Raw genomic sequence first — 11,631 nt, 5'->3', positions numbered from 1 at the left:
TATACAACCTGTGCATGACAAATTATAAAGTTAATTCCATGAATAATAGTATCTAAATCATCCAAACACAGTACACATCATCAGCAAATCACAGTAATTTATTTATTTTAATTTATTTTACTACAGTCGTATATAAAAATATTGTTTATTAATCCCATTTAAATTTAAAACTTAAATATACTTAAAAAAATATTCGACATTCTTAATTACATTATGACAGTAACTCTTCATTTCAAAAATTGTGTTTAATGAACAAGGGCAGCTATTTCTTAAGTTATAATTATTTGAAAAGTTTCAGTTAATGCTTTATTTTATAAAAAAATGCTATATAAATTTTGTACTTAATAGTATTAGAATTTCAACAAAAAAAAAGTTCGCTGCGGACAGGATTCGAACCTGTGCGGGCAGAGCCCAATGGATTTCAAGTCCATCTCCTTAACCACTCGGACACCGCAGCTGTACGATGCGTCGTCATTTATAAACAAAATGTAATTCATATACATATATTACATTACTTGGAAAAATTACATTATGTAAAATAATACGTTTTAAATTATGCTATTATATGTTTACAAATATTAATGCATTTGTCTGCCAGAGTAATATATGAATTGAAACCTTATTTTGATGCGATATTTGCAATCTTTCAGAGACACGGAAAAGGTATAATATTGTGTAAAATTATTTGCTTGTGATATAAAATATGTGCGTTTTTTTACTAGGATATATATTTTTTCGAAAACTGTTCTCAAAAGTCGACATTTTCGTTAAATTTTAAGTTGACAAAGTGAGTCTCTATTGTCACCTAGCTACAAAACAGTTTTATGTTCTAGAACGCCAGTCTATTTGGTTCTAGGACATAAAACAAATGTCAAAATAATTTGTCATTTTTTCAAAACTTATTTATGATTTTATTAATTAAACAATATACATTTTAAGTAATATTTCAATGCAAAACAGTATACTATTATTAACAGGACTATTACAATTTATTTTTCACTACATGTAAATTGAAAGTGCCGATATTGCAGTGAGTTAAATTTATGCCAGATCCAGTACTGTCAGTTATCGTAGCTTTTAGTTCTGGATGTTCAATGAGGCTGCTTCTGTAATTATTTAGGTTTATTGCGCACGTTGTATTATTGGCAAGTTCCGTAGGCTGTGTTGAAAATAGTAACAATTTATTTGTGATTGAAATTTTATTTTGTATAGAATCTTCTATATGAGTTTCCGCTACCGTACTAGAACGCCATCCCCCATGCCTAACAGAGTTTCCGGATGAGGCAAATTGAGATAAGTTGCTATTTCTTTTGTCCATTCCTAATTTTATTAATTTTATTTTCAAAATATGCCAGTAATATCGCATCGGACACTTTTTAAATTTTTACCTACGACCACTACTGTAAATACTTAAAAACACACCGTCTGCGATCAATGTAAGATTCCTATTACGTACGGTAAAAAAATCGCACAGCTTGGTAAAAAAATCGTACAGTTTTCCTAGCAACCGCCTAGCAACGGTCAATACAAACTGTAATTTTCGAAAAGTTGTTGGGAAGTTGCACATGCGCTAGTAGAAAAATTTTAAAACACCCTGTATTGTTTAAATTTTTCTGTGATATTTTGATTATGTAAAAATAATTTCATATGATTTTGTTGACACAAAAGTCAGTTCAATTAATTAATTAAATAATATCCTACTAGTCTGTTATTTAGCAAAAATGTGTATTATTATTCCCACACAAATAAAATAATCCAATAACAGAAATTATAACTGTCAGCTATGTGTAAAGAAATCGAAATATGTAACAGACTAGAAGGACATCAAATGTTGAAGGCACCATGGGTATCATAGGATAATAATTACAGTGTCGACCTAAGTGCAGTATGATCCATATAATACCCTAGATATCTTTTGTAATTGATTATTTTAATTTTTTCTCACAAATAAATCTAAAAGGGAGAGGTTTGTGTGAAAGTATTTATTTCATAAATAGTTTTTTATACATTGCAATATTAATTTTCCAAATTTACAACAATTAGAATATGAATTAAGTAAAAATATAAATTATGTACATATAAAGAAATCTGTATTTATTCAAAACTTTTTTACTTTGGGTATGATTTTTAGTTGTTGTAAGTTCCTATTTATTTTACAACATACTTTTTATAAAAAAAACTCATGAATTTATTTCATTTTTCGCATTTCTTAATCATTTTCACACTCGATGATAATCCTGAGGTCATACTTCCAACATTTTGTCCCTAGTTGCGGCCTTGTCTTACAACAAAAGTTTGAGGGTGGATATTCAATCAGAGACTTTAAACCTTTCCTTCGATGTTTAGGTAATTACAGTTTTTTGTGTCCTCGTAAAACATGCTTTTCTATTTTCCTATACAAGATTTACAGTAATGCATTAGAAATTTTAATGGTAGGATTATGATTGTAAGGGCGTTAAATATTGAAATTTTTTTTATTTTGTCATGTACACATATTATTGCCAAATTTTACTTTAAAAATATTTAAGAGTATATTAATATTTCATAATTGTGAAGTTTAACTTACATTAGTTAAATTGAATTATCTTTTATTTGAATATGTTTAATTTATTGCATTTTCATTAAAAAGAAAAAGAAAAAATTAAAGTTTTCTTATAAAAGAACGGTTTTGATAGAAAAGTATTGGCGTTAATTTTACGGGCTTTTTACGACATTATTAATTAATTTATGCTACACAGTTAAATTAATCAGGCAACCAACATTACATTCTAACGTGTAAATGCTTTGAATAATATTTTTCGTTGCTAAGAAGTTCTTTACTTTACCTATAAATGCATTTATCACCAACAACCACTAAAATTTTAAAAGACAAAATTATACAGGGTGTTTCTAAAATAGGGTTCCAAACTTTTGTTGCGTTTATAACTCATTCATCATCAAAACTGGTGTTTTTCTGTTATTGACAAAACGGTCGCAAATAAATAGAAACAAATTTATGGGTCCTACATAACTTTTTACATTAAATAACATGGGCTACTCCGTTTTTCGACATGCAAATCATATGCGTCCCATTTAGGTTGGGAAGGGGATTTTCGGCCCGTAATTTTTTTATTTCAATTTTTTTACAATTTTCTCTACAGATTTGTAAAATCTTAACAATTTTACGTAAATAATATTATCTTTGTCCAAATCGATATTTCCAATGGTTTTCCAGTAAATTGAGTTTGAAAATTACTCTGCTCTTTAAGTTATTAGGCCAAAAATTACAAAAATCTGTTTACCATGGCAAATAAAAGACTGACGTTGCCACAACGCTTAACAATTTAAGTTATTGATAAACTGTCAATTGAGCTTTGCAGTGTTTAATTAGTAAAAGTGGTGAGTGGAAAATTTAAGTATATACAACATTATTGCAACTCATAAAATGGAGTCATATTCAAACACGGAAATGGCAGTTATGCACTTTATGTACGGCCGTGCGGCTGGAATTGCATCAGAAGCGAGGCGTCTGTATGCGGCAACATACTTCCTTCTCGACAGGTAATTCAGAGGATCCATCAACGTTTAAGAGGAAATGGTTCGTTCCAACCAAGAGTAAATGATCGTGGCAGAGACAGATTTGTAAGAACACCGGTGATGGAAGAAAATGTATTGAGAGCTAGCAGGACAATCCAAGGGTTAGTGTAAGAAGTGTCGCACGTATGCATAACATAAATTTTTCCGTAGTTTGGCGAATTCTTTGCGAACAACTACTTCATCCTTTTCATATCCAGCGTGTTCAAGCTTTAAATCCGAATGACTATGAACCACGTCGGCAGTTCTGCCAATGGTTTTTGCAAAAATCGAGGCGGATTCCGAATTTTGCATCTCTTATTTTGTTTACGGATGAGGCAAGCTTCAGTAAAGACTGGTTATGTCAATTTTCATAACGCTCATGAATGGGCTGATGAAAACCCACACAGAAAGCATTTTAGGCGATCGGCTAATCGGGCCGTTTGTGTTGCCTAATCGATTGAATGGTGAGGATTATTACAATTTTTTAGTTAACGACTTGCCAGGACCTTTGGAAGATATCCCTTTAATTGAACGCCAAAGCATATGGTTTATGCAGGACGGGGCGCCACCTCATTACCTACATAATGTAAGACAACACTTAAATGAGTTGTATGGAGAAATATGGATAGGCCGAGGATGTCCTGTTCCCTGGCCTCCACGTTCCCCTGACCTTAACCCCCTGGACTTTTTTTTTGTGGGATCAACTTAAGGCAAAGGTTTATAAAATTCCCATTGAGACCATTCAGCAACTACGGGACGAAATTGAAACCGCGTGCATGGAAATAAGGCAGACACCTAGAATTTTCCAAAGAGTTCGCAAATCATTGAGGCGTCGAGCTAGATTATGCATCGAAATGCATTGGTCACTTCGAGCAGTTCTTGTAATTTAACTTATTATTACTAATTTTAATCCCATTATTTTCTATTTCACATTTAGCTATTGTCTGCAGTAGTAATTAGTTCTTTAATTAGTAAGTGTAACTCTAAATTTAAATAGTCTTAGTTTATGTCCTAAATTATTTATTAAATGATCGGATCCTTCATAACTGCAATTTATTTGAAAAAAAACAGTTTTGTTTGAGCCCTTTTAAGGGCATATAACTTCCTAAGGGCGCGTTTTAGGGCACATGTTAATAGGAACTTTTTGGCTTATTTTAATGAGTTATATACGCAGCAGAAGTTTGGAATCATATTTTAGAAACACCCTGTATATCGGAATAGTATAATTTAAGGTAGTTAGAGAAGGGACCAGCATAAAAAATATGTCATTGAAAGTTATTCAGTCAACAGAAAAAAGCAATTTGCTGGAATGATGAGATTTCGTATTGTGCTGCTACATATGTTTCAAATAAAGTAGTATTAAATCTTGAAGTATTAAGACGAAAGCATGAGTTTTAAGTTTATGAAATTATACTTTTCAAATTGACAAAAATGCCACTTATTATAGTCTTGGGCCTTCGGACACTAATTTTATATGAACATAAATTTTATTCAAATCCCATATCTTACTTAATGGGTGCTTTTAAAGGATGACTGTGACAATTTCATCAAATTGTTTTTATTGTTCCCTCATTTTTCAATTTTTTTTTAAATACTCCTCTCTAGACTATTCGAGAAATAAAGGTACTTTTGTTTGGTATTGATGGAACTGTTCTCGAGAACTTCAAGTTTATATATGAGAGTTTATTTGTAGCTTAACAATGAGTTTCTAAACATCGATCGCAAATATTCAAAATTCGAAAAAAATTCTATAAAACGCGTAGTTTAATAATTGTGTTACCGCTTAAAAAAATATATTTTCAAAAGATAATGGATTTCATTTTTTAAATTCATATTTGTAAAAACAAGTGTATTTTTTCCTTAGTAATCTAGAGATCAATGTTTTTCAATAATTTATTAGAATGCAGTAGTAATAAAAAAAGTTGGAAATGAAATATGTAGGGATACTCGTCCCCTTTACGCAACAGGTAATTTGAATATTTGCGGATATGTTTTGTGATATATGAGTACGTGCCTTAATAATAATGACTAGAGGAGCGCAACTCACAAAGGAGTTCTCCTTCACCAAAATCGTGAATGATTTACCGTCGGAATACGTTTTGAAAGTGAGATGTTACAGAATTTTTGCAAAGTTCAACAACAAGAGCTGGAGCACTGGAGCAGTGGGATTGAGCACAGGTGGCAAAGAAGCTTATACCATGGAAGCCTTTTCTACAGCTCAAGCAAGCATTTCCGCAATAAGTTTGTTCGACGGAAAATTTGCGGAAGCGCTACACCCGCAAGCTTATCTGCATATTTTGTTAGCCTGCCCTATACTAAAACATAGTATGCCAAAAATTTTTATGGGATTATTTACAATTGCTGATTAAAAGGCAATAGCAAGGCATCTAAACATTAATACGATTCCGCTATCAGGTGTCAGGGCCTAAAGCCACTGAAGGAAATGAAAATGCAGATGACTTTACAAGAAAGGGATCTAAAATGTTTTTTTTACTACTAGTTGGTATACTTTATAGTACCGCTAAATAGGCTTTAACATTGGAAATTCCAGTCGATTTAGATCATAAAACCTGAAAGGTTTTCAGGTTTTCAGGAAAAACTTATTAGTAGTAGTAGACATTTTACTGAATTTTATGACGAGGATGGGTATGTAGAATGATAATATCAAAAAAGTAATTCGAAAGAAGTGACGCTAAGTTGACAAATTGCAAATAAGTGGCAAAATTACATGTTTTTTTCACTTTTTTTTTACTGCTCACGAAAATCTAGGCGACCTATCGGAATATTAGTTATTTTATGTTATAGGCAATTAAATTATCTACATTTTAAGGTACCTAGAGTAATTTTTGACTAATTTGTTAACTGTAAAATAAAGGTGGAACCCGGAAATATTAGTTTTGGAAAATTGCACATTACTATTGCAAAAAGCAATGGATGTTGATGAAATTGATGGAAAAGACGGTGAATCTACTGACCAACATGTATGCCAAACGCCAATTCAATTAACCGTGAAATTGTTGTTCCAGCTATTTGTTAATTAATTTCGTTTCTTTTTTTTAATTGTTTAATTACTAAATGTCAATTTTTATACAGGGTGTCCGGAAATTATGCGTCAAGACTTCAGGAGGTGATTCCTCACAAAAATTAGGGTCACAAAGTCCTATTATCCTATAACAATTTTGATTTTTTCCAAGTCTTTCCTATGTATTACTTAGTGCCCTTGTAGATTTATGTTCCAAATATGATGCAAAAACTCCAGTGACAAACGGCCTAACCTGACATTAATCTTCGATCTATGGCCCACAACTTTTTTGTTTTCACCGCTTTATAAATTTGAACAGCACCATGTTAAAGAGTATTAAAAATTATTTAAAACAGTATTAAAAATTTTTTAAAAAAGTATCTTTTGTTGCGATACAATAAAATGAACCGTTTCTGAGAAAAACGACTTCAAATATTTTTATATGTTAACGCTGTTTTAAACTGATATTCACAGTTTCAACTCATCAATACAAAATTTATTCACTAACTACATTATTAAGTAACATTCTTATTTAGTCTATGCTCTTATAATAAGTTCTCGAAATGTTGTCCTTCCATTTCGACATACAAATTCATTCTTCTCAGAAAGTTGCAACGAACCCTGATGCCCTCTTTTGCTATTATTATTGCAAAACTGTCAAGCATTCGTTGCCTCAGCTCTTCCACGTTATTCACAGGCCTTCTGTATACCAGTGACTTAACATAGCCCCAAAGGAAAAAGTCGATCGGGTTCAAGTCGGGCGATCTGGCAGCCCACTCTATGAATCCACCACGCCCCATCCACCTCTCAGGGAAAATTTCATTGAGATGAGAGTTGAAAGTAGCCACATTGCACGTCGCACTCCAATAGGAACGTTTTCCAACAAAACTGGCAGATCATTTTGTAGAAAGTGTAGGTAAACCTCACCACCAAGCCTTTGAGGAAAGAAATGTGGCCCAACTAAATGATCTCCCACGATGCCAGCCCATACATTCACAGAAAATTTATTCTGGAACCCACGTTCCACCACTAAATGAGGATTCTCGTCACACCAATAATGTTTATTATGTAGATTTATTACACCATCATGCCCGAATCCAGCTTCATCCATGAAAAGAATTGAATTGATGAAATTTCTGTTGCCATCATGGAGATTTATAATTGTCCTGCAAAAATTCAGTCGTGCAATCGGATCTCTAGGGAGTAGGGCTTGGACCTTTTGATAGTGGAATGGATGCAGGAGTTGTTCCTACAAAATTTCATGGACTGAGCTTTCTGCGATGCAATTAACCTGACGCTTATATCAGGATTATTATCAACCACATCCAAAACACGATCTTCAGCCCTAGGAGTTCGAGTTCGTCGTGGGCGACCGATATCAAACCGCCTCGTCTTAAAAGAGCCAAACTCACCTAATCTCTGATGGACAGTACTGAACAACTGCGGTCGTGGAATTCTTCTATTTGGAAATGCATCTCGATACAAACGTTTTGCTCTTGATGTATTTTCCGCAGCGAAGCCATAATAATAATGCATGTCGCGCAGCTCCTCATTCGAATATTTATTATAATTATTATTATTGTTATTATTATTATTCATTTTATCAGTTTTAATCACGATACTTATTACACACAAATGATCATAACAGAATAATTCACATAAATATTATCTGTCAAAAGTAGCTAAGGCAAGGTAAGTTATTGTTTTCAAAGCCTCTTTGTGAATCTTAAAAATCAGTTTAAAGCAGCGATAATGCATGAAAATGTTTGAAGTCGTTTTTCTCAGAAACGGTTCATTTTATTGTCTCGCAACAAGAGATACTTTTTTAAATAATTTTTGATACTCTTTAACATGGTCAAATTTATAAAACGGTGAAAACAAAAAAGTTGTGGGCCATGGACCGAAGATTAAGGTCAGGTTAGGCCGTATGGCACTGGAATATTTGCGTCGTATTTGGAACATAAATCTACAAGGGCACTAGTAATACATAGGAAAGACTTGGAAAAAATCAAATCACAAATAAAAAAGTTATCTAAGAAAAACTAAAAAAAAATTACACCCTGTATCTCCGTTAATATTGAGTTTTTGAAAAATTGTTATAGGACTTTGTGACCCTAATTTTTTGTGAGGAATCACCTCCTGAAGTCTTGACGCATAATTTCAGGACAACCTGTATATAGGTTCTAATTGATCTAAAGAAACGAATTGAAAAAGGCAAAAGCCGCTTGGGAATTCGCTCTTTATGCATTAAATAGAGCTTATTTTTACTGTAATTTGAAAAAATTAAAAATCGCCTACGCTTCTTTGTTCCCAAGATAATTTTTTTTTAATGTTCATTGTTCTGACCGGGATTTTAGAGACATGTAAAAGGATTAAACTTTTATTTTCAAAAAGGTTTACATTAAAAGTTCATATGTGTAATAAATGCGCTAGCAGCAGTAGAAGTTAACGTTAATGAACGGCCTGCATGCCGTGCACGAGATTTTTGAACCGAATTTGAAACGTAAGTAAAAAAATAAAAAATCTCCATAGATAAACAAATAAAAACATGTTTTTGATTTGGCTTTCAGTTCCAGTTATTCCGAGTATTTTGAAATGGTAACCTGATAAAATTTTCGATACGATAATTGGTGACGTAACACAGTATTGGTAGAGGCAGATTCGATTCTGGGGCCACTCCCCACCACTTGACCTTGGTTTCAAGATCAAATGGGAGATTAATGTTGTGACATAATGTTAGAAGATGGCTTTGAGCAGAATCCAAGGTCATCCGGTGGTCAAGCTTTCAGGGCCGTCTGAAAGACAGTTGATTTGAGGTCACCCCCCGCCGCACGACGCTGGTAACATGTTAAATAGCAGATTAATGTGGTAGAATAATGTTTGAAGATGGTCTTGAGCTGAATTCAATATTATTTTCGTTACATTTTTTCTGATATGCGATTTGGAAAGAGTATGCCCTCGAAAACATCCAGTCCATGATTTTCCAGTTGTCAATAATATCAACAAAAAACCGAAAAACTTAACCTTTTCACTCATAGAGTTCAAATTTGAATTGAGGATAAACAAAAATTGATGATGATTGATTTTTACATTTAAACATTTCTCATGGTAAACAAATGCTGTTTTATTCCTAAAACTTGACTTTGAATAATGTCTTGAAATATCACGTCACACATTACTGCCGCACGACCTTGAAATCTAAGCCACCGAATGACCTTAAGCTTAGCAACTGGATGACCTTGAAGGTTTAGCAACCGGATGACCTTTTACTTATGGTCAGTTTGAAAAAATCCACTATAGCCGCTGAAGACTACCATTTGATGACCTTGAAGCATTATGTCACACATTAATGCTACACGACCTTGAATAAAAAACGACCACCAAATGACCTTGAAAACTTGACAGTCGGATAGCTTTGGATTTTGCTCAAGATTATCTTGAACTATTACATTAAAACCAAGATCGACTGGTGGGAGTGGTCCTAGAATCTCTCTCTGCTAGTGTTTTCAGTAAAATTAAGAAGATCTACTTCCTCAGTGCGACACATTTCATTATTAGACAAATATGTTATAAAAACAACTTCTTAATTGATACTTTTGGTGAAGTAATATTTTTCTTTAAATAAATACTATGTACTAGTATATCCTTTTAAAGTGAAACAAAAATTAAATAAGAGAGTATTATTGGACTTGAGACATAGTAAAACTAAAACACTATTGAGACAAACAGTTTTTTCCATGAACGACATCTAAAATCTTCAAAGCTTAAAAAAAAAGAATAAATTACTAAGAGCGCTCGTCAGCTTGAAAATATAAGTTATTTCATGCAAATTCGCTGATGGAAAATAAATTGACAAAGAATTTTTAATCACGATCATTTTTTGTTAAGCGATAAATAAAAAGCTACGAGACTAACGCGATGCTTTTCCATCTTGTTTGCATCAATTAGCATTAATGCAGGCAAATCAAAGTTGTAACTACGTCGAACATGTAAATGGGTCCTCTTGCTAGTTTTTCGAACGAGATTGCAATTCCGGCAATTCCTTCTTCAGACCAAACGCCAATATTCGTCCTGTTATTTGATTATACGGCATGCGTAGACGGGATAAATTCAACCTGAATGGTTCCGCAGAGGCGTGCAAAACGGTGATAAAAGGGATGTAGGCTGTGGCCACCAATGTAGCGTCAAAAGTCATTGAAGCTAATAAATACATCATATATTTTAATGAAGTAGTCCCAATGCTACTAGTTAATCTTGAGGTCAAAATATGTCTAAATTTCTGAAAAACATCACAAATTTATAAATATTGATGTTTGTCACAGATCAATGACACTGAAGTTGGCGATTTAACTAAATAAAGGTAGAAATTCACTTAATTCTTATTTACTTCACTAAGAACCCCAGCTACTGAGTATCTTTGAAATTCCATAAGCTTCTCTTTTGTTTTATTAATAAAAATGATTAATTTTAGGTAATTATATATTTTTTAGTCTAGCTTCACTTGAGTTCAAAATACTTGACTTGACTAGACTTGAGTTCTAGTCCCACCTTCAGCAAATAAACTTACAATTTTTAAAATGTTATTATTTTTAAACGTCTGCTTTGTAATAATTTCTCGTAGTGTTTTTTTTTTATCTATATGATGTAAATTTAACTATTATTCAGTCATTTTTTACTCAGACTTGCTCTTTTTAATTAACCAAATATTGAGTGCAAAAATAAAGCACTCATAAATGATTAATTGGGATATACAATGTTGAAATTAATTCACTTTGAGGGACCTCCTCCTGTCCTGGCTGAGACCCGCGAGCTGAGACCCTCCGCCACCGGCTATGGCCTGTTCTCCTGGCGATTACACTTTTCTGGAGCATCTAACGGGCCCCTATCAACTGTGGTCGAGATTACAGAAGAGATATGTAAGTGGTGCCATCTTCACGGCGCCTTTCAAATTATTCGAAATTAATATAGATTTAAGGGCGCCATATTCTTTAAATAGTGTTTTCCTCAAATACAAATAATTTCAAATATTTAATAACTGAATAATCTAAAGCTTA

At 32.8% G+C, this 11,631-nt stretch overlaps 1 non-coding gene across 1 annotated transcript; it reads right to left on the bottom strand.

The window, feature by feature from the left end:
* Positions 1-375: 375 nt before the first annotated feature.
* Positions 376-457, bottom strand: Trnas-uga. Its single transcript has one exon. It is a non-coding gene; the product is annotated as a tRNA-Ser (tRNA).
* Between the last annotated feature and the right edge of the window lie 11,174 nt (positions 458-11,631).

Source organism: Anoplophora glabripennis, unplaced genomic scaffold (genome assembly GCF_000390285.2).
Source record: "Anoplophora glabripennis isolate ALB-LARVAE unplaced genomic scaffold, Agla_2.0 scaffold152, whole genome shotgun sequence".
NCBI classification, from domain to species: Eukaryota; Metazoa; Arthropoda; class Insecta; order Coleoptera; family Cerambycidae; genus Anoplophora; species Anoplophora glabripennis.
This window is presented reverse-complemented; position numbering and strand designations above follow the sequence as displayed.